Source organism: Rhineura floridana, chromosome 3 (genome assembly GCF_030035675.1).
Source record: "Rhineura floridana isolate rRhiFlo1 chromosome 3, rRhiFlo1.hap2, whole genome shotgun sequence".
In the NCBI taxonomy this organism is placed as follows: Eukaryota; Metazoa; Chordata; class Lepidosauria; order Squamata; family Rhineuridae; genus Rhineura; species Rhineura floridana.
This window is the reverse complement of record NC_084482.1, coordinates 229,065,902-229,091,883: the sequence shown is the minus strand read 5'-3', so window position 1 is coordinate 229,091,883 and position 25,982 is coordinate 229,065,902. Positions and strand designations below refer to the sequence as shown.

Sequence of the window (25,982 nt, the reverse complement as noted above, 5' to 3'; positions counted from 1 at the left end):
GGGGCAAGCTAACACACTCCTCATCTCTGGATAAGAGTGCAAGCTTTAGTGATTGAATTCACCTGTCAGTGGTCCAGCCAGATACCAAACATAAAACATAAAATAGACACACACACAACTTGATCAAGAAGGGGTCTCTAAGTAGACAGACATCAGTCTGCCAGGATAGAGAGCATCATTTATTAAGTGAAGCCTCATTATATAGAGTCACAAGTAAAACAAAGTATACTATTATTAAAATCATAACAAAAGAGAACACAGTGTTACAGAGATAAAGCAAGCACATCTTCTTTGTTACATTTCTTAAAAAGCGAGGGATTGATAAGGAATTCATACACTTGTCAATCAAAAGAAAACTTGTCTCCGATAAGAACTGAGGAACGCGAGGAAGAGAGTTAGATTGACATCATTAAGAGATAAAGATAGGCTTGTGAAAGTTATCTACTCAGCAATATAACGTAAGAACTGAGGATACAATTCTAGCAATGTGTTTGGGAACACTTTGTGCTGAGTTGCTACAATGCGCAGGTTATGAAAAATGAAGCAAGACAAGAGAAAATATCAACAATCCAACTGGGATACATTTTATCTTCTTTCCAAGATGTGATAGCCAGAGAGGCGTCTCTGGGTGTTATTTCTCATGGGAAGAGACGGAACTAGCTCTGACTACAACTTAGCATCTCTGAACAACTTTTGGGGCCTAGCAATAAAATATTCCTAACATCTGTAAATATCTGAACAACTGGGGAGCCTGTTTTCGGAACAGGACTAGCAATCCTCATGATCGAGGTGGTGGTGTCCCTTGACGGGGGATAGCTGGCCCCTACTACCAAAGGTAGTAAGTTCAACCATGGAAAACATGGTCTTTCCCCCTTCCACAAAGAGCCATGGGAAGCTCTTGTACGACATGATTGGGTCTGTGGAGATAAAGCCTATAAAGTATTGCCAAAATATTTGATTGGCTCCTGCGATGTTGCCTGGCTTATACCAGCTGTCAGGGTCACTCAGGTACTCCCACTCGGTAGAATCAGGAACAAGAGAGCCTCCCCAATGAGAGAGAAAAAGAGAGAAATCAAAACCTGCTCACCACTCTGCACAATGGGACATAGAAAACAGCAGGCCATTAACGATGGGCTCTTTCCTGCCCTTGGCTGGCACGGCTGCCGTGGGTTCTGGAGTATTGAGATTCAATCTGTAGTGGAAATTCTTGCAAATGAGATCAAAGAAGCTGTTCCTGTGGCCTCTAAGACTATAAAGACCCTACCAGCAACCCAAACCTAAAGAAGGAAAACGGTTCTCCAAAACAGGATGGCACTGGACTCTGCTCGCTACGGATGGAATGACTTGCACCATCGTTGGGAGCGAATGTTGTTCAGCTGGAGAGATTGAATCCCATGCCAACTCCATAATAGAGCATGCCGAGCAAATAGCAGCAGTAGCTTATTTTGACCGGAGTAGCGATTTTGATTGGTGGGGATGGCTACAGAATCCAGGGGGATGACTAGGAGGCCTAGTAAAAAATCTGCTAAAATATGTTCTAATGGGACTATTCTTGCTGGTGCTCATATATGTAACAGTCCAGTTGGTGTTATGTTATATTAGATGCTGTGTGACAAACACTACTAACCCCTTCACGAAAACTGATGTTCGAATGATGCACATGGAGGTAAACAAAGACAGAGGTGGAGGATCTAGAGGAAGTAGATAAAGTAAGACTTGAAATGTCATTAATTGAATATAGAATTGGGCAGCTAGAAACCGCCAGAGGGGGGATATGATGGGGAAAAACTGGACAACTGAGAGGCCATTTTGGCTCCTGCAGCCACCTTGGCCTCAGCATCCACCTTGGGTGCTCACCCATCTCTGGAAAACTAAAACCTCTCTGTCACTGCAAAGCAAAAACTGACACGCCACCAAAATAGCAGGTGAAGGGAAGTGGAACAGTCTGTGGTTAAGCTAAGAGAAGAAGATTGTCAGGGGTCTGAAACTCCCCATAAAATTCCTGTTGGTAGCCTGGCTTCCCCATATGGATCCATTGATGCACAGAAAGAGTTGAACTCCGCTTAAAGCTTTTTCCAAATTCAAAGCATCTATACATCTCTTCCTTTGAACGGATCCTTTGATGTGCCTGAAGGTAGCCATTCTACACTACAAGCAAGTATCAGGTTTGTTCCCTGTATGTGTTCTGTGATGCGAAGTAAGGTGGCCACTCTGACTGAAGCTCTTTCCACACTCCAAACATTTATAAGGTTTGTACCCTGTGTGAGATCTTTGATGCACCGTAAGGGCACTACACCATTTGAAGCTTTTTCCACACTCGAAGCATTTATAAGGTTTGTCTCATGTATGAGTTTTGTAATGCGAAGTAAGCTGGCCACTCTGATTGAAGCTCTTTCCACACACCAAGCATTGATAAGGTTTGTCCCTTGTGTGACTTCTATGATGCACCATAAGGGAGCTACTCCATCGGAAGCTTTTTCCACACTCGAAGCATTTATAAGGTTTGTCTCCTGTGTGAGTTTTGTGGTGCAAAGTAAGGTGGTCATTCCGACTGAAGCTCTTTTCACACTCCAAGCATTTATGAGGTTTATCCCCTGTGTGAGTTCTTTGATGCAAAGTAAGGTTTCTACTACAACTGAAGCTCTTTCCACACTCCAAGCACTTATAAGGTTTGTCCCCTGTGTGACTTCTATGATGCAAAGTAAGGTGGCCACTCTGACTGAAGCACTTTCCACACTCCAAGCATTTATAAGGTTTGTCCCCTGTGTGACTTCTTTGATGCGAAGTAAGGGCGCTACTCTGACTGAAGCTTTTTCCACACTCGAAGCATTTATAAGGTTTGTCTCCTGTGTGAGTTTTGTGGTGCAAAGTAAGCTGGTCATTCCGACTGAAGCTCTTTTCACACTCCAAGCATTTATGAGGTTTATCCCCTGTGTGAGTTCTTTGATGCAAAGTCAGGCTGCTGCTCTGACTGAAGCTCTTTCCACATTCCAAGCATTTATGAGGTTTATCCCCTGTGTGAGTTCTTTGATGCAAAGTCAGGCTGCTGCTCTGACTGAAGGTCTTTCCACACACCAAGCATTCATAAGGTTTGTCTCCTGTGTGTATTCTTTGATGTGAAGTAAGGGCGCTACTCCAGCTGAAGCTCTTTCCACACTCCAAGCATGTATGAGGTTTGTCCCCTGTGTGAGTTCTTTGATGCGAAGTAAGGTGGCCACTCTGACTGAAGCTCTTTCCACACTCCAAGCATTTATAAGGTTTGTACCCTGTGTGAGTTCTTTGATGCGAAGTAAGGGCGCTACTCCACCTGAAGCTCTTTCCACACTCCAAGCATTTATAAGGTTTGTCTCCTGTGTGACTTCTTTGATGCGAAGTAAGGCGGCTACTCTGACTGAAGCTCTTTCCACACTCCAAGCATTTATAAGGTTTGTCTCCTGTGTGAGTTCTGTGATGCAAAGTAAGATGGCCACTCTGACTGAAGCTCTTTCCACACTCGAAGCATTCATAAGGTTTGTCTCCCGTGTGAGTTCTTTGATGCGAAGTAAGATGGCTACTCCGACTGAAGCTCTTTCCACACTCCAAGCATTTATAAGGTTTGTCCCCTGTGTGAGTCTGTCTCTCCTCTTGTCTCTTTGCTCCATGTTGACTCCTCAGTTTCTGCTCCTGCATCTGCTCCTCAGCTTTTTCCAGTGATACTTCGGATGGTTCTCCCTTAGCCTTGACCCCCCAGATGTATCCTGATGAAATGAAAAGGAAAGGTGATAAAGTGCTGTGGAGAAATCCTGTGAATATATTATGATTTGTATTTTGAAACATTTCTGGGAGACACACACAGAGACAATCTGCTCTCTTGTTCCTCCACTTAAGGACAGCCCAGTACTTATGCACAGCTGGAACTGACAAACCTAGGATGGATCTTGTCTGACAGGAACATGGCCCTTTCCACTGCCAGAGGGCAGCTTGCACCCCTTCCCTCCCTCCTCCCTCCCTCCCAAAATGTTAGCCCCCTGTTACCTGCAACATGAGATAGTGCTGAAAGATGAGACCCCCAGGTCAGAAGGCACTCTGTGAGCTACTGGGGGAGAACAAAGGACAAGTACGAGTAGCTCTTGACTAATGATGCAGCTGGGTCAAAGCCGCACAGATGTGGAAGGAGAGTCTGGAGTTGTATGACATACATAATAGAAACATGGAATGTGAGAAGCATGAACCAGGGAAAGTTAGAAATTGTCAAGCAGGAAATGGAATGCATCGACATTACAATAATTGGCGTGAGTGAATTAAAATGGATGGGAATGGGACATTTTCAGGCAACTACAAAATATTTTATGTAGGAAATGATAAATTAAGAAGAAACGGGGTTGTTCTAATAGTGAGAAGTAACGTAGCAAAAGCAATTGGGAGCTATCATGCAAAGGCTGAGTGAGTGATACCAATGAGATTTCATGGGAAACCTATCAATGTAACCATCATCTAAGTCTATGCTCCAACGGCAAACAGACAAGAAGAGGAAACTGAGAGATTTGATGCAGAAGTACAGGAAGAAATTAAAGGGAAATTTAGGCCAAGAGTAGGGATGTTGAATAATCAACATGGGAACACACTGACTGACTGAGATGAAATAAAAGGAAGATGGAAGCAATACACTGAAGAACTCTATAAAAGAGATGCCAAAATGATAGATTCATTCACGGAGGAACCATATGATGAAGAACAGAAATTTTAGAATCTGAGGTGAAAGCTGCTGTTAAAATACTTGGAAGAAACAATCACCAGGAGCAGATGGCATACCAATAGAATTGCTACAAGCTACTGAGACTGAATCTGTCCAAATTTTGACAAAACTTTTTCAACCAGTATGGAAGAGAAAACAATGGGCCACAGACTGGAAGTGTTCAATATACATCCCAACTCTAAACAAAGGGAATCTCAGGGAATGCAGTAATTTTTGAACTATTGCCTTAATATGCCATGCAAGTAAAGTAAAGGCTTTTACCGTATATGGAGCTAGAAGTGCCAGATGTCCAAGCTGGATTTAGAAAGGGAAGAGGCACCAGAGATCATATCACAAACATACGTTGGATAATGGAACAGAGGAAGGAATTTCAGAAGAAAATCACCCTGTGCTTTATAGACTACAGCAAAGCCTTTGACTGTGTAGATCATGAAAAACTATGGAATGCTTTAAAAGAAATGGGGGTGCCACAGCATCTGATTGTCCTGATACACAACCTATACTCTGGACAAGAGGCTCCCGTAAGGACAGAATATGGGGAAACCGATTGGTTCCCCATCGGAAAGGGTCTGAGACAGGGGTGTATTTTATCACCCTATTTCTTTAATCTGTATGCAGAACATATCATACAGAAAGCAAGATTGGACCAAGATGAAGGAGGTGTGAAAATTGGAGGGAGAAATATCAATAATTTAAGATATGCAGACAATACCACACTACTAGCAGAAACCAGTAATGATTTGAAACGAATGCTGATGAAAGTTAAAGAGGAAAGCACAAAAGCAGGACTACAGCTCAACGTCAAGAAGACTAAAGTAATGACAAGAGAAGATTTATGCAACTTTACAGTTGACAATGAGGACATTGAACTTGTCAAGGATTATCAGTACCTTGGCACAGTCATTAACCAAACTGGAGACAATAGTGAAGAAAGAAATCAGAAGAAGTCTTGGACTGGGGAGGGTAGCTATGAGAGAACTAGAAAAGATCCTCAAATGCAAAGATGCATCACCGAACACCAAAGTCAAGATCTTTCAGACCATGCTAATCCCCATCTCACTGTATGGATTTGAAAGTTGGCCGGTGAAAAGAAAGATGAACTCATTTGAAATGTGGTGTTGGAGTAGAACATTCCAGATACTATGGAGCACGAAAAAGAGAAATAATTTGGTGTTGGAACAAATTAAACCAAAACTACTATTAGAAGCTAAACTGAGGTTGTCATACTTTGGACACATCATCAGAAGACCTGATTCACTAGAGAAGACAATAATGCTGGGGAAAACAGAAGGGAGTAGAAAAAGAGGAAGGCCAAACAAGAGATTTTATTTATTTATTTATTACATTTATTAGTTGCCCATCTGGCTGGATAACCAGCCACTTTGGGTGATGCACAACATAACAACATACAGTTCACATTAAAACTTTAAAATCCCAACAATATTACTAAAACCTAACCCACCCCAAAGGATTCATTCCATCAAGGAAGCTACAGACCTGAGCTTACATGGTTTGAACAGGGTGGTTCACGACAGAATCTATTGGAGGTCACTGATTCATAGGGTCGCCATAAGTGGTAATTGACTTGAAGGCAGATAACCCACACACACACCTGCACTATGTGAGTTCAGCTTTAATTGATCCAAGAGATCCCAGTGCCCCACAAACTTATGTGGGAGGAAATATCCTGAAAAGGGGGGCTGTGATATTCAGCCTTTGTACCTCATCCACCATCAGGAAAAAGCCTGCAGTGGACCAGCCAAACAGCTTTATGCCTGAGAGGACCAATATCCTGGAGGTAAGTAGTGACTTAGGATCAGGTACATGCTTTAGCTAAAACTTGGGTTCACCACTACCGAGTAAAGGGATTTTGAGGTGCAAAGGAAAAGCTGACTCTTCAGACTGGTGGCAGTAACAGAGGGAGAGTGTTGGTTGTAGGCCTTGCAGTAAGTTAAAGTGGGCTCTGGCTGGGAAGCGGAGGGAGTGCTGTCCTAGGATCCCAGAATTATAAGCACTAAATTGGCCCCCAGAGTCTTCCTGTCTGGGAAAAGAGTGTACAGGAAATGATGGCAGTTCTATCGATAATCTGAAATGCATAGTGGGTCAGGTCTGCGAAGCAGGGGTGCCAGGAAGGGAGTAAGAAGGCTATCCTTAACCTCTCCTAATTCTAACAGAGCAGGTCGCCATCTCAGGAATCTCCCGCATGATCTCCTTGTACAGAGCTCTCTAGGCTGGATCCAGCTGAGCCCGTTCCTCCTGGGTGAAGTGCACTTCCTCAAAGGTCACCAGTCCTTGGAAGAAGAAAACCATTGCCTTCCTCATTTACACTCCCAGGCAAGGCGTGGACATCATCTGCCCTCCACTCGCACTCTGAAGATAGATGGGGAAAGCGGGATCTTTCACAAATCATGCCAAGTCCAGATGGCATCTACCGGAGAGGTCTTAAAACAACCCAAATGTGACATTGCTGACATTTTAACAAAAATATGTACCTTCTCCCAAAGACTTGCTACCATATGGACTGGCAAATGTATTACAATTTGAAAGCCAAAAGGACAGAGAAGGTATCTTGGAAATTAGAGGCCTATTAGCTGTTCCGTGAAAAGTAGTGGGAAATATTATTAAAGACAGAATTACCAAACATGGAGTGGAACACAGCAATCACGGGATATGAGGAAATATGCTTTCATGCGTCAGTAAGTGTTTAAAGATCAGGAAGGAGAAAGAAGGAATAAATGAATAGTTCTCCCAATGGAGGGATTTAAGAAGTGCCCTCCTGCCAATCATCAGGATTAGGACCTGTGCTTTTAAACTTGTTTCTAAATTTAATGGATTTGGGGTGAGAAGTGAGGTAACCAACTTTACTGTTGATATCTGGCTGCCCATTTGCTACCGAGCCACGTTCAAGGTTCTAGTTTTGGTGTACAAAGCCCTATACAGCTCGGGAGCAGGATATCGGAAAGTCCGTCTTACCCATTATATACCCAGTCTATCACTGCAATCTGCAGGGGAGGGCCTCCTGCAGATACCATCTTATCAAGAGGTTCGTTTTGCACAATATAGGAAACGGACCTTTAGTGTGGCGGCACCTGCCCTGTGGAATTTCCTCCCCTTGAATATTAGGCGCCATCGCTGCTATCTTTTCGGCGCCTTTTGAAGACCTCCTATTTCAACAAGCCTTTTAAGTTGAGTCCAATCCCAGTCTGCATCTGTGTCAGAATTGTATATGTTTTTTAATAATGTTTTTAACCCTTTTTAAGGTGGTTTTAAAAATGTTTTTAATGCTGTTTTGTTTTAATGTATTTTAAGGTTTGTTTTTATGATGTTTTAAAGTGTTTTTAGTGCTTTCTTTGCCACCCTGGCCTAAAAGGAACTCTTCAAGCAGTCTTGGGTATTAAAGAGCAAATGCAATTAAATGTAAGCAAGCGTAAAGTGATGCACAGAAGTGAAAATACATTTTAAAGTGTATTTTAACAGTATTTCACTATTATCTTGTATTTTGGACGTTGTTTGGTTCTTTTATTGTTTGTTTGTTTTTGAGTTTTGATTTATTGTATTTATTGTACTTATACACTGTGCTTGTTTTATCTTTTATGTACACCGCCCAGAGAGCCTTCGGGCTTAAGGCGGTATATAAATTAAATAAAATAAATAATAAATAAAATAAAAAAAATCGTAACTTAACTGGTGGTGACTGACAGGAGAGAGACCTTGAGGTCATAGCGGATGCTTCAGTTAAGATACTGACGTTATAGCTAGGAAATTGGTGAATTCCATGTGAGGGATCTTTAAGACACAGACTGAAAATAAAACTGCCAATATCATAACGCCATTATACACATCTAAGATGTGATCCCACTTGGAATGCTGTTTTCAGTTCTGGTTGCTGACCGCAAAAACAGTAACCCCACTCACCAACATCGCTGCGCACACAGAGGGGCTCCTCAGGTGCTTCCAGCTTGTATTTCTCGCTTAGAGAAGGGGGCTGGAAGGGGAAGTCCCTCCTTTGCGCTATTTCCTTTGGCTTTGTGGTCGTTTGTAACCCTTAGAGAGCAAAGTGGCTGAAGGTCAAAAAGCTGACAAAGCGTCAGGGCAAGTTAAGCAGCAGAGCGAAAAGAGGGTAAGTAGCTCCCATTTATTCCATTATTTAATTGAAGTAAAACAGCTCAGAGCAACAACTAATAAGGGCAGCCCAAGGTCACCCTGAGCTAGGAGCCAAATCCTGAAAGAACCTATATCTTAGGAGACAGATCCTAGGAGAAGGAATCCTATAGAAAGCTAGTTTTCAACACCACCCTAGCAGGAAAGCTTCGGGGGACACTGTAAACAAGGCTAAATTCCAGTCAGAGAGAAGGGGGAATAGGAAACTCCACCGATACATACAGGAAGAGAGTCAGCTGAGTCCTTGCTAAAAAGGGCAGCTTCAGCCTTCCTGAAACACAACCACAAGCTCTGTTTCCCTAGGTTAAAGAAAGGTCAGGCTGTTCTAGGTGGGAAAACAACAAACACAAAAGACTTGCCTGGAAGGCGCAGCCCCTTTCTGAGATTAAAAGCAGCCAAAAGCTTAAACAGCCCCGCCCCTCGCTCAGGAAGGAAGGAAGGAAGCCTGAGAGAATACTAAAGAGTTAAGCCCCAGCTGATAGCCATCAGCCTCAAGTAACACATCACTGTTTGGCAGCAGTAGCTGGGAGGAACCAGCCACACATATAAAGTCAGAGCACCCTAGCGAGGGAGCCTGCTCCACGAGCTAGAGGGAGCCCCAGCTGACAAAGTGTCAAGGCCCCAGCTGACAAAGCATCAAGGCGAGTTAAGCAGCAGAGCGAAAAGAGGATAAGTAGCTCCCATTTATTCCATTATTTAAATTGAAGTAAAACAGCTCAGAAAAATAACTAATAAGGGCAGCCCAAGGTCACCCTGAGCTAGGAGCCAAATCCTGAAAGAACCTATATCTTAGGAGACAGATCCTAGGAGAAGGAAGCGTATAGAAAGCTAGTTTTCAACACCACCCTAGCAGGAAAGCTTCAGGGGACACTGTAAACAAGGCTAAATTCCAGTCAGAGAGAAGGGGGAAAAGGAAACTCCACCGATACATACAGGGAGAGAGTCAGCTCAGTCCTTGCTAAAAAGGGCAGCTTCAGCCTTCCTGAAACACAACCACAAGCTCTGTTTCCCTAGGTTAAAGAAAGCTCAGGCTGTTCTAGGTGGGAAAACAACAAACACAAAAGACTTACCTGGAAGGCGCAGCCCCTTGCTGAGATTAAAAGCAGCCAAAAGCTTAAACAGCCCCGCCCCTCGCTCAGGAAGGAAGCCTGAGAGAATACTAAAGAGTTAAGGCCCAGCTGATAGCCATCAGCCTCAAGTAACACATCATTGGCTGGCAGCAGTAGCTGGGAGGAACCAGCCACACATATAAAGTCAGAGCACCCTAGCGAGGGAGCCTGCTCCACGAGCTAGAGGGAGCCCCAGCTGACAAAGCGTCAAGGCGAGTTAAGCAGCAGAGCGAGTTTGGCAGCAGGGCGAGGAGGCTAGGGCCCCCCACTCTGCCCGTCTGTTCCCTGACCTCAACTAAACCGCAGTCTCCAACCCATTGCCGTAATAAACCTTAAACAAAACTATGCAGGTAAGAAGCCAGCAGGGGTGTGGGGGCTTTCCAGTGTTTTGCACCGCCTGCAGCATGTACGACTATCTGCCTGTTGGACAGAAGTCGTGGGTATGCTCTCGGTGCAATGAGCTCCTGGCTTTCCGGGAAAGACTTCATTTCCTTGAGGCCAAGGTGGCGGACCTGGAAAAGCTGAGAGAGGCAGAGAGGTGTGTGGAGGAGGCCTTCAGGGACGTTATAGCTGTGTCCCACTCCAACAATGATAGCTCTCCTGCTATCATGGACAACGATGGTCTTGGGGAAGGAGAGCATCCAGCTGAAGAAGAGGGAAACGATCCCTTAGAAGGGACCCATTCCTTGGGGGATGAGCAGCTATCCTCTCGTGCCGAGGATATATCTGCAGGGGGTGGAGGGATCCTTGTAGTGGGTGATTCGATCATTAGGAACATAGACAGTGGGGTGTGTGATGGGCGTGTAGACCGTAAGGTGTTTTGCCTGCCTGGTGCGAAGGTTGCGGATATCGCCCGTCGTTTAGATAGTTTGGTAGACAGTGCTGGGAAGGAGTCAGTGGTCGTGGTGCACGTTGACACCAACGACATGGGGAAATGCAGCCATGAGGTCCTGGAAGCAAAATTTAGGTTGCTAGGTAGGATGCTGAAAGCCAGGACCTCCAAGGTGGCTTTCTCTGAAATGCTACCGGTTCCACGCGCAGGACCAGCCAGACAGGCCCAGCTTCGCAGTCTCAATGCGTGGATGAGACGATGGTGTCGGGTGGAAGGGTTTGGATTTGTTAGGCACTGGGGAACGTTTTGGGACAAGCCGAGCCTGTACAAAACGGACGGGCTCCACTTGAACCAGAATGGAACCAGACTGCTGGCACTTAAAATTAAAAAGGTGGCAGAGCAGCTTTTAAACTGACTGAGGGGGGAAACCCGACAGGAGCTGAGAAAGGTCCAGTTCGGAATAAACCTCCCCCCTGGGATAAAAACCAAAGAAATGATGAAATTTTAGAAGGGGTAGGCCTAAAAGTAGGCATTGTGAGAGCAGGGGCACAGGATATCAATTCAGAAGAGCAAAATTACCACAGGCCTAACCACAAGTGCCAAAGACACTTGAAGAGAGACACTGCTTACAAGTGCCTGTACGCTAATGCTAGGAGCCTGTGAACCAAGATGGGAGAACTGGAGTGCTTGGTCTTAGAGGAGAGCATTGATATAGTGAGCATAACGGAGACCTGGTGGAATGGAGAAAACCAGTGGAATACGGTTATCCCTGGATATAAACTATATTGGAAGGACAGGGAAGGACGTATTGGTGGCGGAGTCGCTCTATACGTGAAAGAAGGCATTGAATCCAGCAAGTTCGAAACCCCCAAAGAGGCAGACTCCTCCACAGAATCGTTGTGGGTGGTGATACCATGCCCCAGGAGGGACTTAATACTGGGAACGATCTATCGTCCCCCTGATCAAAATGCTCAGGGAGACCTTGAGATGAGATATGAAATTGAGGAAGCATCCAAACTAGGAAATGTGGTAGTAGTGGGTGACTTCAACTACCCGGACATAGACTGGCTGCATATGTGTTCCAGTCATGACAAAGAAGCAAAGTTTCTAGATATTCTAAATGACTATTCCCTAGACCAGTTGGTCATGGAACCGACGAGAGGGACGGCAACCCTGGACTTAATACTCAGTGGGGACCGGGACCTGGTGTGAGATGTAAGAACATAAGAACATAAGAAGAGCCTGCTGGATCAGGCCAGTGGCCCATCTAGTCCAGCATCCTGTTCTCACAGTGGCCAACCAGGTGCCTGGGGGAAGCCCGCAAGCAGGACCCGAGTGCAAGAACACTCCCCCCTCCTGAGGCTTCCGGCAACTGGTTTTCAGAAGCATGCTGCCTCTGACTAGGGTGGCAGAGCACAGCCATCATGGCTAGTAGCCATTGATAGCCCTGTCCTCCATGAATTTGTCTAATCTTCTTTTAAACCCGTCCAAGCTGGTGGCCATTACTGCATCTTGTGGGAGCAAATTCCATAGTTTAACTATGCGCTGAGTAAAGAAGTACTTCCTTTTGTCTGTCCTGAATCTTCCAACATTCAGCTTCTTTGAATGTCCACGAGTTCTAGTATTATGAGAGAGAGAGAAGAACTTTTCTCTATCCACTTTCTCAATGCCATGCATAATTTTATACACTTCTATCATGTCTCCTCTGACCCGCCTTTTCTCTAAACTAAAAAGCCCCAAATGCTGTAACCTTTCCTCGTAAGGGAGTCGCTCCATCCCCTTGATCATTCTGGTTGCCCTCTTCTGAACCTTTTCCAACTCTAGAATATCCTTTTTGAGATGAGGCGACCAGAACTGTACACAGTATTCCAAATGTGGCTGCACCATAGATTTATACAACGGCATTATGATATGGGCTGTTTTATTTTCAATACCTTTCGTAATTATCGCTAGCATGGAATTTGCCTTTTTCACAGCTGCCGCACACTGGGTCGACATTTTCATCGTGCTGTCCACTACAACCCTGAGGTCTCTCTCCTGGTCGGTCACCGCCAGTTCAGAACCCATGAGCGTATATGTGAAATTCAGATTTTTTGCTCCAATATGCATAATTTTACACTTGTTTATATTGAATAGCATTTGCCATTTTTCCACCCATTCACTCAGTTTGGAGAGGTCTTTTTGGAGCTCTTCGCAATCCCTTTTTGTTTTAACAACCCTGAACAATTTAGTGTCGTCAGCAAACTTGGCCACTTCACTGCTCACTCCTAATTCTAGGTCATTAATGAACAAGTTGAAAAGTACAGGTCCCAATACCGATCCTTGAGGGACTCCACTTTCTACAGCCCTCCATTGGGAGAACTGTCCGTTTATTCCTACTCTCTGCTTTCTGCTTCTTAACCAATTCCTTATCCACAAGAGGACCTCTCCTCTTATTCCATGACTGCTAAGCTTCCTCAGAAGCCTTTGGTGAGGTACCTTGTCAAACGCTTTTTGAAAGTCTAAGTACACTATGTCCACTGGATCACCTCTATCTATATGCTTGTTGACACTCTCAAAGAATTCTAATAGGTTACTGAGACAGGACTTTCCCTTGCAGAAGCCATGCTGGCTCTGCTTCAGCAAGGCTTGTTCTTCTATGTGCTTAGTTAATCTAGCTTTAATCATACTTTCTACCAGTTTTCCAGGGACAGAAGTGAAGCTAACTGGCCTGTAATTTCCGGGATCCCCTCTGGATCCCTTTTTGAAGATTGGCGTTACATTGGCCACTTTCCAGTCCTCAGGCACGGAGGAGGACCCGAGGGACAAGTTACATATTTTAGTTAGCAGATCAGCAATTTCACCTTTGAGTTCTTTGAGAACTCTCGGGTGGATGCCATCCGGGCCCGGTGATTTGTCAGTTTTTATATTGTCCATTAAGCTTAGAACTTCCTCTCTCGTTACCACTATTTGTCTCAGTTCCTCAGAATCCCTTCCTGCAAATGTTAGTTCAGGTTCAGGGATCTGCCCTATATCTTCCACTGTGAAGACAGATGCAAAGAATTCATTTAGCTTTTCTGCAATCTCCTTATCGTTCTTTAGTACACCTTTGACTCCCTCATCATCCAAGGCTCCAATCGTCTCCCTAGATGGTCTCCTGCTTTGAATGTATTGATAGAATTTTTTGTTGTTGGTTTTTATGTTCTTAGCAATGTGCTCCTCAAAATCTTTTTTAGCATCCCTTATTGTCTTCTTGCATTTCTTTTGCCAGAGTTTATGTTCTTTTTTATTTTCTTCATTAGGACAAGACTTCCATTTTCTGAAGGAAGACTTTTTGCCTCTAAGAGCTTCCTTGACTTTGCTCGTTAACCATGCTGGCATCTTCTTGGCCCTGGCGGTACCTTTTCTGATCTGCGGTATGCACTCCAGTTAAGCTTCTAATATAGTGTTTTGAAACAACTTCCAAGCATTTTCAAGTGATGTGACCCTCTGGACTTTGTTTTTCAGCTTTCTTTTTACCAATCCCCTCATTTTTGTGAAGTTTCCTCTTTTGAAGTCAAATGTGACCGTGTTGGATTTTCTTTCCAATTGGCCATTTACATGTATGTTTAATTTAATAGCACTATGCTCACTGCTCCCAATCGGTTCAACAACACTTACATCTCGCACCAGGTCCCGGTCCCCACTGAGGATTAAGTCCAGGGTTGCCGTCCCTCTCGTCGGTTCCATGACCAACTGGTCTAGGGAATAGTCATTTAGAATATCTAGAAACTTTGCTTCTTTGTCATGACTGGAACACATATGCAGCCAGTCTATGCCCGGGTAGTTGAAGTCACCCATTACTACCACATTTCCTAGTTTGGATGCTTCCTCAATTTCATATCTCATCTCAAGGTCTCCCTGAGCATTTTGATCAGGGGGACGATAGATCGTTCCCAGTATTAAGTCCCTCCTGGGGCACGGTATCACCACCCACAATGATTCTGTGGAGGAGTCTGCCTCTTTTGGGGTTTCGAGCTTGCTGGATTCAATGCCTTCTTTCATGTATAGAGCGACTCCACCACCAATACGTCCTTCCCTGTCCTTCCGATATAGTTTATATCCAGGGATAACTGTATTCCACTGGTTTTCTCCATTCCACCAGGTCTCGGTTATGCTCACTATATCAATGCTCTTCTCTAAGACCAAGCACTCCAGTTCTCCCATCTTGGTTCGGAGGCTCCTAGCATTAGCGTACAGGCACTTGTAAGCAGTGTCTCTCTTCAAGTGTCTTTGGCACTTGTGGTTTGGCCTGTGGTAATTTTGCTCTTCTGAATTTATATGCTGTGCCCCTGCTCTCACAATGCCTACTTCTAGGCCTACCCCTTTTAAAATTTCATCATTTCTTTGGTCTTTATCCCAGGGGGGGAGGTTTATTCCGAACCGGACCTTTCTCAGCTCCTGTCGGGTTTCCCCCCTCAGTCAGTTTAAAAGCTGCTCTGCTACCTTTTTAATTTTAAGTGCCAGCAGTCTGGTTCCGGTTGGCGCTGAAGGAGAGCAGGGCTCTCATGCCTTTAACAGCTGAGTGGCAGGAAGATAAACCTATTCTAGTCCGGAACTAAAATTATGGGGAAAACTTCACCTGTTTGATATTGTATTTGTGAGGCATCTTGTTACTTGTGTGTGACCCCCGATTGATCTTTGGGCTCTCCTCCCCCCTCCATCTTCAAAAGAGGGTGCACATTTGCTCATGAAGCGAAGGGCATGTACATTTGTGTCACTGTCTGTGAGTGCAGCAGAGGGGGTGATCCACATACTGTGGACCGGGCCCAGAAATTCCTCTGGACAGTTTGGCACCCCAGTTACCCCAGGGAAAGGTGTAGGATTGGTGGGAGGCCAGGCTTGAGGGAGGAAGCCTGAGCAAGTGAGTAGTGGAGGAGGCCAGCAGCAGACAACCTGTGAGACTGAATCCCAGGAAGCAGGAAGAAGCTCTGCCAGAAGGGGTCTGGGGTTTGGAGGTGCTCAGGAGAAGCAGAACCTGATCCCTGTTCCCTCATTCCCAATGTAAGAAAAGAAAGCGCGCCTCTCATCCTGCCTGCTCCAAGGGCCAGGAAGAGCTGCGGGTGAAAATTCTCATGTGTAGCCCGTGCATGCAGTAATTCTCGTGTGGGGCCCCCAGTTTGTAAAAATGTGACTAAGTTCTTGGAGGGGCGGCAGCAGAGTCCTCAACCTCATGCGTGCTCTGGGCCCCATAAACCCTCTGAGTGGCCCTGCGAAACTCACCGCTGGGGATGGGGCACTGAAGGCACTCCTCAGCCAGGGTGCAATTTTTTTCTAGGGCTGGCCTTGCATTTTTTTTTTATCAATAGCAGATATTCCATTTAGGTTTTTGAACAGTTTCTGTTTTTATTTAAATTCATATTTCTGGTTTAATAACGTACGGTCTGTTTAGGTTTTACACATGGACAGTTTGATTTTCTGTTTATTTTACTGACATGTTTGTTTCCAGTTTAATAACTGGCATAAATACTTATTTTGGTCTATTAAAAAAAAGACAACATCTTTGCAAGACATCAGGTTTCCCAGTTGATTTCCTTTCTGCATTCCCAGTTCTATCTCTTCTTTCTAAAATCATCTTAGATTTTTGGCAAATGACTCCAGTCCTGGCACATAAAAGGGTGCTCTGAAAAAACCATTTGGTTCAAGTAATTGTCACATGACCTCTAGGAAAGCATACCTGTGAAACATTAGGTTAGTCTTTCCAATTGTGAGAAAGATCTGAATCCTGGCCGATACACGCTTCAGGATCACGGAGGTGCAGCCATAACAAGAAAATCAATTCCATTAGAATATAATACTTATTAGCAATGTTCCGACGTGTTCTGTGACATGCTGACCCCTTGTGTGCAGGAGATGAGATGACATCCTTTGCAACCTTGGAACTACACAGCCCCGAGAAGGGAGTCCCCTTTTCAAGAAGCTCTGGTTTGATTTCAGTCTTTGTATTATGCGAAAGTAGGGTGTGATGGAGGGGTGCCAGTCCCTGGACCCCCTCCCTCATCCCAGGAGCCAATTCCCCACCCAGGGCAAATGATCCTGGCACAATATCCTTCCCTGCTAAGACTCTGAATGCTCACAACAGCCCTGTAGTGTAAGGTAGACTGCCACCACCCCTTAAACTTGTTAACCACCCTGAGCCAAGGGGAAGCTCAGAGCCCAGAAAACTGCCAAGGATTCCCAAATGGCAAGAGCCAAACAGACAGTTCTTGCCCTGGAGCCTTTAAGCCTTTAATGCCCAATTGACACAATAGTCACGCTCAGTGGCCAAGGTACTAGTTTAGGGCTAACCTTCTCCTGAAATGAACACACACTGGAAAATAGAAGTAACTGTATTAAAGAATGAAAGAGGTGCACAGTTACAGCAGCAAAATTGTTCCTTAATATGCACACCCAAAAGGAGCAAGGTAAGATACAGAGAGTTCAGTCCCAACAGAAAAACAAGAAAGCTATCTAGCCTAGTCTCTACTTACACACAGGTAGACAGTTGCACAGTCCCCTCTCCTCAGAGAGAGGAACAGGCAGGAGAGTGGATGCAAAATGGGACCTCAGCAGGCAACATCAAGTAGGCATGATGGGACCCAGAGCAGGAACGAAAGCCAAGGTTTGAGCCCCATACTTATGGCAAACTGCCCAGGAACAAGCTGATTCCAATTAACCAATCAGGAAATTTCTTCATGGAAAAAGGGCCCATCCGTCTCCTGGCCAAATGGAACATCCTCCCTAAAACTTCAAGGGCTGTACAACCTTGATGGAGCCCGGCTTCTCCTAACAAGGGGGTGTTAGGGTGGGCCTCTGCTTACCCACAGCTGGGAAATAAAACTGCCAACTCAGAGCTCTAATACAGAAGCCAAATGTTAACCTGTTAAGATCCCGCATTAACAAATGAAACCCTACAATTCTTTGCTACACAACCATCTTAAATTCAGGTTTTCATGACAAAGGGAACCCCCTTGAAATGATATGTTCCGGTACATTGGCCATTATTTATTTATTTATTACATTTGTATACTGCCCCATAGCCAAAGCTCTCTGGGTGGCTTACAACACATGATGGTGACTTTGAGTGGTGAAAATGCCGAGGCAGTGAAGGAGAGGGCGGGACAGACATTATTCCTCTGGGGAATACGTGTGGTGGACAAACCCAGCCACGGGGGATGAATCGAGGTGGCCAGGGACAATGACGCCCGCCACCCACTCTCCCGCCTCCCCACCATATCCCATTGAAGACTGAGGCAGGGGCCTCTAGGGTGAGGTGGGGTGGGATATGCAGCCCGGGACCTGGGTGCAGGCAAGGGGGAGCCTTGTCTGCCTTTCCTAAAACTACTGAGGGCCAGCCAGCCACTATCTCTCAGCCTCAGAGGAATAGAAAAGGCAAACTACTTCAGAATACCTTTTACCATGAAAACCCACTGACAACGTTTGTATTCTACCAATCAAGATGGAAATTAAACACACCGGGACATCTGAAAAATGAGAGTTAAAACACAAAGTTTCTCTCATTCCTACTTTGAGAATGTTACAAAGTTTTCCACTAGTCGGAGCCATAGCTCTACAAAATCAAGAAGAAAAGATATACGATTGCCCAGTATTTCACTAATAATTAATTTCTCAGGATCAAACGGTTTAAAATATCAATCATGAGTTACATGTTCATTTGCTTCCAAACAATATACTCATTAATTAAAGTTACACACACAGGCCTGTTTGCTTCATTTCATGAGTTGAGAAGTTCAAGCTGAACTTGCTTCTCTATGAGACTGGATTTTAGGGTCTCATAGGACTGTGGGCCTTTTTGCTTAGTTCCTTGTGATTTTATTATATTTCATAAACAAATGCCTTCTATGTTTATATGTGTGGATATATAAAATTCTCCATTATAACCTCACCCAGAATCCCACTTTCTGCCAACATTATCATGATTTTCATGCATCCTGTAACTATTCTATTGACAACATGATCCATCGTTCTGCCTTTACCAATTCTGCTGGTCAACAAGCATGGGTCTGTAAATACCTGAACAACTGGGGAGCCTGTTTTGGGAACAGGACTAGCAATCCTCATGATCCAGGTTGTGGTGTCCCTTGATGGGGGATAGCTGGCCCCTACTACCAAAGGTAGTAAGTTCAACCATGGAAAACATGGTCTTTCCCCCTTCCACAAAGAGCCATGGGAAGCTCTTGTACGACATGATTGGGTCTGTGGAGATAAAGCCTATAAAGTATTGCCAAACTATGTTGCCTGGCTTATACCAGCTGTCAGGGTCACTCAGGTACTCCCACTTGGTAGAATCAGGAACAAGAGAGCCTCCCCAATGAGAGAGAAAAAGAGAGAAATCAAAACCTGCTCGCCACTCTGCACAATGGGACATAGAAAACAGCAGGCCATTAACGATGGGCTCTTTCCTGCCCTTGGCTGGCACGGATGCCGTGGGTTCTGGAGGATTGAGATTCAATCTGCAGTGGAAATTCTTGCAAATGAGATCAAAGAAGCTGTTCCTGTGGCCTCTAAGACTATAAAGACTCTACCAGCAACCCAAACCTAAATAAGGAAAACGGTTCTCCAAAACAGGATGGCACTGGACTCTGCTCGCTACGGATGGAATGACTTGCACCATCATTGGGAGCGAATGTTGTTCCTACATAAACAGTTAAGCTGGAGAGATTGAATCCCATGCCAACTCCATAATAAAATAGCAGGTGAAGGGAAGTGGAACAGTCTGTGGTTAAGCTAAGAGAAGAAGATTGTCAGGGGTCTGAAACTCCCCATAAAAATCCTGTTGGTAGCCTGGCTTCCCCATATGGATCCATTGATGCACAGAAAGAGTTGAACTCCACTTAAAGCTTTTTCCAAATTCAAAGCATCTATACATCTCTTCCTTTGAACGGATCCTTTGATGTGCCTGAAGGTAGCCATTCTACACTACAAGCAAGTATCAGGTTTGTTCCCTGTATGTGTTCTGTGATGTGAAGTAAGGTGGCCACTCTGACTGAAGCTCTTTCCACACTCCAAGCATTGATAAGGTTTGTCCCCTGTGTGACTTCTATGATGCACCATAAGGGAGCTACTCCATCTGAAGCTTTTTCCACACTCGAAGCATTTATAAGGTTTGTCTCCTGTGTGAGTTTTCTGGTGCAAAGTAAGGTGGTCATTCCGACTGAAGCTCTTTTCACACTCCAAGCATTTATGAGGTTTATCCCCTGTGTGAGTTCTTTGATGCAAAGTAAGGTTGCTACTACAACTGAAGCTCTTTCCACATTCCAAGCACTTATAAGGTTTGTCCCCTGTGTGACTTCTATGATGCAAAGTAAGCTGGCCACTCTGACTGAAGCTCTTTCCACACTCCAAGCATTGATAAGGTTTGTCCCCTGTGTGACTTCTATGATGCACCATAAGGGAGCTACTCCATCGGAAGCTTTTTCCACACTCGAAGCATTTATAAGGTTTGTCTCCTGTGTGAGTTTTCTGGTGCAAAGTAAGGTGGTCATTCCGACTGAAGCTCTTTTCACACTCCAAGCATTTATGAGGTTTATCCCCTGTGTGAGTTCTTTGATGCAAAGTAAGGTTGCTACTACAACTGAAGCTCTTTCCACATTCCAAGCACTTATAAGGTTTGTCCCCTGTGTGACTTCTATGATGCAAAGTAAGGTGGCCACTCTGACTGAAGCTCTTTCCACACTCCAAGCATTTATAAGGTTTGTCCCCTGTGTGAGTTCTTTGATGCGAAGTAAGGGCGCTACTCTGACTGAAGCTTTTTCCACACTCGAAGCATTTATAAGGTTTGTCTCCTGTGTGAGTTTTGTGGTGCAAAGTAAGCTGGTCATTCCGACTGAAGCTCTTTTCACACTCCAAGCATTTATGAGGTTTATCCCCTGTGTGAGTTCTTTGATGCAAAGTCAGGCTGCTGCTCTGACTGAAGCTCTTTCCACACTCCAAGCATTTATGAGGTTTGTCCCCTGTGTGAGTTCTTTGATGCGAAGAAAGGTGGCCACTCTGACTGAAGCTCTTTCCACACTCCAAGCATTCATAAGGTTTGTCTCTTGTGTGTATTTTTTGATGTGAAGTAAGGGCACTACTCCACCTGAAGCTCCTTCCACACTCCAAGCATTTATGAGGTTTGTCCCCTGTGTGAGTTCTTTGATGCGAAGTAAGGTGGCCACTCTGACTGAAGCTCTTTCCACACTCCAAGCATTTATAAGGTTTGTACTCTGTGTGAGTTCTTTGATGCGACTTAAGGGCGCTACTCCACCTGAAGCTCTTTCCACACTCGAAGCATTCATAAGGTTTGTTTTCCGTGTGAGTTCTTTGATGCGAAGTAAGATGGCTACTCCGACTGAAGCTCTTTCCACACTCCAAGCATTTATAAGGTTTGTCCCCTGTGTGAGTCTGTCTCTCCTCTTGTCTCTTTGCTCCATCTTGACTCCTCAGTTTCTGCTCCTGCATCTGCTCCTCAGCTTTTTCCAGTGATACTTCGGATGGCTCTCCCTTAGCCTTGACCCCCCAGATGTATCCTGATGAAATGAAAAGGAAAGGTGATAAAGTGCTTTGGAGAAATCCTGTGAATATATTATGATTTGTATTTTGAAACATTTCTGGGAGCTCCATGGATATCAGAGTTTAACTGTCAAAGCTCGAGACCTTGTACAGAGTTATTTTAGCAGTAGGTGCTTGGTAACAGGATGTGAAAAGAGACACACACAGAGACAACTGTAACAAAAATCAGCTCTCTTGTTCCTCCAATTTAGGGTGGACAGCCCAGTACTTATGCACAGCTGGAACTGACAGACCTAGGATGGATCCTGTCTGACAGGAACATGGCCCATTCCACTGCCAGAGGGCAGCTTGCACCCCTTCCCTCCCTCCTCCCTCCCTCCCAAAATGTTAGCCCCCTGTTACCTGCAACATGAGATAGTGCTGAAAGATGAGACCCCCAGGTCAGAAGGCACTCTGTGAGCTACTGGGGGAGAACAAAGGACAAGTACGAGTAGCTGTGTGACTAATGATGCAGCTGGGTCAAAGCTGCACAGATGTGGAAGGAGAGTCCGGAGTTGTATGACATACACAATAGAAACATGGAATGTGAGAAGCATGAACCAGGGAAAGTTAGAAATTGTCAAGCAGGAAATGGAATGCATCGACATTACAATAATTGGCGTGAGTGAATTAAAATGGATGGGAATGGGACATTTTCAGGCAACTACAAAATATTTTATGTAGGAAATGATAAATTAAGAAGAAACGGGGTTGTTGTAATAGTGAGAAGTAACGTAGCAAAAGCAATTGGGAGCTATCATGCAAAGGCTGAGTGAGTGATACCAATGAGATTTCATGGGAAACCTATCAATGTAACCATCATCTAAGTCTATGCTCCAATGGCAAACAGAGAAGAAGAGGAAACTGAGAGATTTGATGCAGAAGTACAGGAAGAAATTAAAGGGAAATTTAGACCAAGAGTAGGGATGTTGAATAATCAACATGGGAACACACTGACTGACTGAGATGAAATAAAAGGAAGATGGAAGCAATACACTGAAGAACTCTATAAAAGAGATGCCAAAATGACAGATTCATTCACGGAGGAACCATATGATGAAGAACAGAAATTTTAGAATCTGAGGTGAAAGCTGCTCTTAAAATACTTGGAAGAAACAAATCACCAGGAACAGATGGCATACCAATAGAATTGCTACAAGCTACTGAGACTGAATCTGTCCAAATTTTGACAAAACTTTTTCAACCAGTATGGAAGAGAAAACAATGGCCCACAGACTGGAAGTGTTCAATATACATCCCAACTCTAAACAAAGGGAATCTCAGGGAATGCAGTAATTTTTGAACTATTGCCTTAATATGCCATGCAAGTAAAGTAAAAGCTCTTACCATATATGGAGCAACAAATGCCAGATGTCCAAGCTGGATTTAGAAAGGGAAGAGGCACCAGAGATCATATCACAAACATACGTTGGATAATGGAACGGAGCAAGGAATTTCAGAAGAAAATCACCCTGTGCTTTATAGACTACAGCAAAGCCTTTGACTGTGTAGATCATGAAAAACTATGGTATGCTTTAAAAGAAATGGGGGTGCCACAGCATCTGATTGTCCTGATACACAACCTATACTCTGGACAAGAGGCTCCCGTAAGGACAGAATATGGGGAAACCGATTGGTTCCCCATCGGAAAGGGTCTGAGACAGGGGTGTATTTTATCACCCTATTTCTTTAATCTGTATGCAGAACATATCATACAGAAAGCAAGATTGGACCAAGATGAAGGAGGTGTGAAAATTGGAGGGAGAAATATCAATAATTTAAGATATGCAGACAATACCACACTACTAGCAGAAACCAGTAATGATTTGACACGGATGCTGATGAAAGTTAAAGAAGAAAGCACAAAAGCAGGACTACAGCTGAACGTCAAGAAGACTAAAGTAATGACAACAGAAGATTTATGTAACTTTAAAGTTGACAGCAAGGACATTGAACTTGTCAAGGATTATCAATACCTTGGCACAGTCATTAACCAAACTGGAGACAATAGTGAAGAAATCAGAAGAAGTCTTGGACTGGGGAGGGTAGCTATGAGAGAACTAGAAAAGATCCTCAAATGCAAAGATGCATCACCGAACACCAAAGTCGAGATCTTTCAGACAATGGTAATCCCCATCTCTATGTATGGATTTGAAAGTTGGCCGGTGAAAAGAAAGATCAACTCATTTGGAATGTTGTGTTGGAGTAGAGCATTCCAGATACTATGGAGCACGAAAAAGAGAAATAATTTGGTGTTAGAACAAATTAAAACAAAACTACTATTAGAAGCTAAACTGAGGTTGTCATACTTTGGACACATCATCAGAAGACCTGATTCACTAGAGAAGACAATAATGCTGGGGAAAACAGAAGGGAGTAGAAAAAGAGGAAGGCCAAACAAGAGATTTTATTTATTTATTTATTACATTTATTAGTTGCCCATCTGGCTGGATAACCAGCCACTTTGGGCGATGCACAACATAACAACATACAGTTCACATTAAAACTTTAAAATTCCAACAATATTACTAAAACCTAACCCACCCCAAAGGATTGATTCCATCAAGGAAGCTACAGACCTGAGCTTACATGGTTTGAACAGGGTGATTCACGACAGAATCTATTCGAGGTCACTGATTTATAGGGTCGCCATAAGTGGTAATTGACTTGAAGGCAGATAACTCCCCCACACACCTGCACTGTGAGTTCAGCTTTAATTGATCCAAGAGATCCCAGTGCCACACAAACTTATGTGGGAGGAAATATCCTGAAAAGGGGGGCTGTGATATTCAGCCTTTGTGCCTCATCCACCAACAGGAAAAAGCCTGCAGTGGACCAGCCAAACAGCTTTATGCCTGAGAGGACCAATATCCTGGAGGTAAGTAGTGACTTAGGATCAGGTAGATACTTGAGCTAAAAGATGGGTTCCCCATTACCGAGTAAGAGGATTTTGAGGTGCTAAAGAAAAGCTGACTCTTGAGATTAGTGGCAGCAACTGGGGGAGAGTGTTGGTTGTAGGCCTTACAGTAAGTTAAAGTGGGCTCTGGCTGGGAAGTGCAGGGTGTGCTGTCCTAGGATCCCAGAATTATAAGCACAAAATTGGCCCCCCAGAGTCTTCCTGTCTGGGAAAAGGGTGTACAGGAAATGATGGCAGCTCTATCGATAATCTGAAATGCATAGTGGGTCAGGTTTGCGAAGCAGGGGTGCCAGGAAGGGAGTAAGAAGGCTATCCTTAACCTCTCCTAATTCTAACAGAACAGGTCGCCATCTCAGGAATCTCCCGCATGATCTCCTTGTACAGAGCTCTCTAGGCTGGATCCAGCTGAGCCCGTTCCTCCTGGGTGAAGTGCACTTCCTCAAAGGTCACCAGTCCTTGGAAGAAGAAAACCATTGCCTTCCTCATTTACACTCCCAGGCAAGGCGTGGACATCATCTGCCCTCCACTTGGACTCTGAAGAGAGATGGGGAAAGCGGGATCTTTTCCTTTAATGTTCACAAATCATCTCAGGTCCAGAAGGCATCTACCGGAGAGGTCTTAAAACAACCCAAATGTGACATTGCTGACATTTTAACAAAAATATGTACCTTCTCCCAAAGACTTGCTACCATATGGACTGGCAAATGTATTACAATTTGAAAGCCAAAAGGACAGAGAAGGTATCTTGGAAATTAGAGGCCTATTAGCTGTTCCGTGAAAAGTAGTGGGAAATATTATTAAAGAGATTTACCAAACATGGAGTGGAACACAGCAATCATGGGATATGAGGAAATATGCTTTCATGCATCAGTAAGTGTTTAAAGATCAGGAAGGAGAAAGAAGGAATAAATGAATAGTTCTCCCAATGGAGGGATTTAAGAAGTGCCCTCCTGCCAATCATCAGGATTAGGACCTGTGCTTTTAAACTTGTTTCTAAATTTAATGGATTTGGGGTGAGAAGTGAGGTAACCAACTTTACTGTTGATATCTGGCTGCCCATTTGCTACCGAGTCACGTTCAAGGTTCTAGTTTTGGTGTACAAAGCCCTATACAGCTCGGGAGCAGGATAGCGGAAAGTCCGTCTTACCCATTATATACCCAGTCTATCACTGCGATCTGCAGAGGAGGGCCTCCTGCAGATACCATCTTATCAAGAGGTTCGTTCTGCACAATATAGGAAATGGACCTTTAGTGTGGTGGCACCTGCCCTGTGGAATTCCCTCCCCTTGAATATTAGGCGCCATCGCTGCTATCTTTTCGGCGCCTTTTGAAGACCTCCTATTTCAACAAGCCTTTTAAGTTGAGACCAATCCCAGTCTGCATCTGTGTCAGAATTGTATATGTTTTTTAATAATGTTTTTAACCCTTTTTTAAGGTGGTTTTAAAAATGTTTTTAATGCTGTTTTGTTTTAATGTATTTTAAGATTTGTTTTTATGATGTTTTAAAGTGTTTTTAGTGCTTTCTTTGCCGCCCTGGGCTCCTGCTGGCAGGAAGGGCGGGATATCAATCAATCAATCAATCAACCAATCAATATCAAGTTCAGGGTGATTAAAATAAAGAGGGATTGTGAGGAATTCCAAAAGGAACTCTTCAAGCAGGCTTGGCTATTAAAGAGCAAA

The 25,982-nt window shown here is 44.2% G+C and overlaps 1 pseudogene; it reads right to left on the bottom strand.

Moving 5' to 3' along the window:
* Positions 1–230: 230 nt before the first annotated feature.
* Positions 231–25,508, bottom strand: LOC133379106 (zinc finger protein 845-like; annotated as a pseudogene).
* Positions 25,509–25,982: the final 474 nt, after the last annotated feature.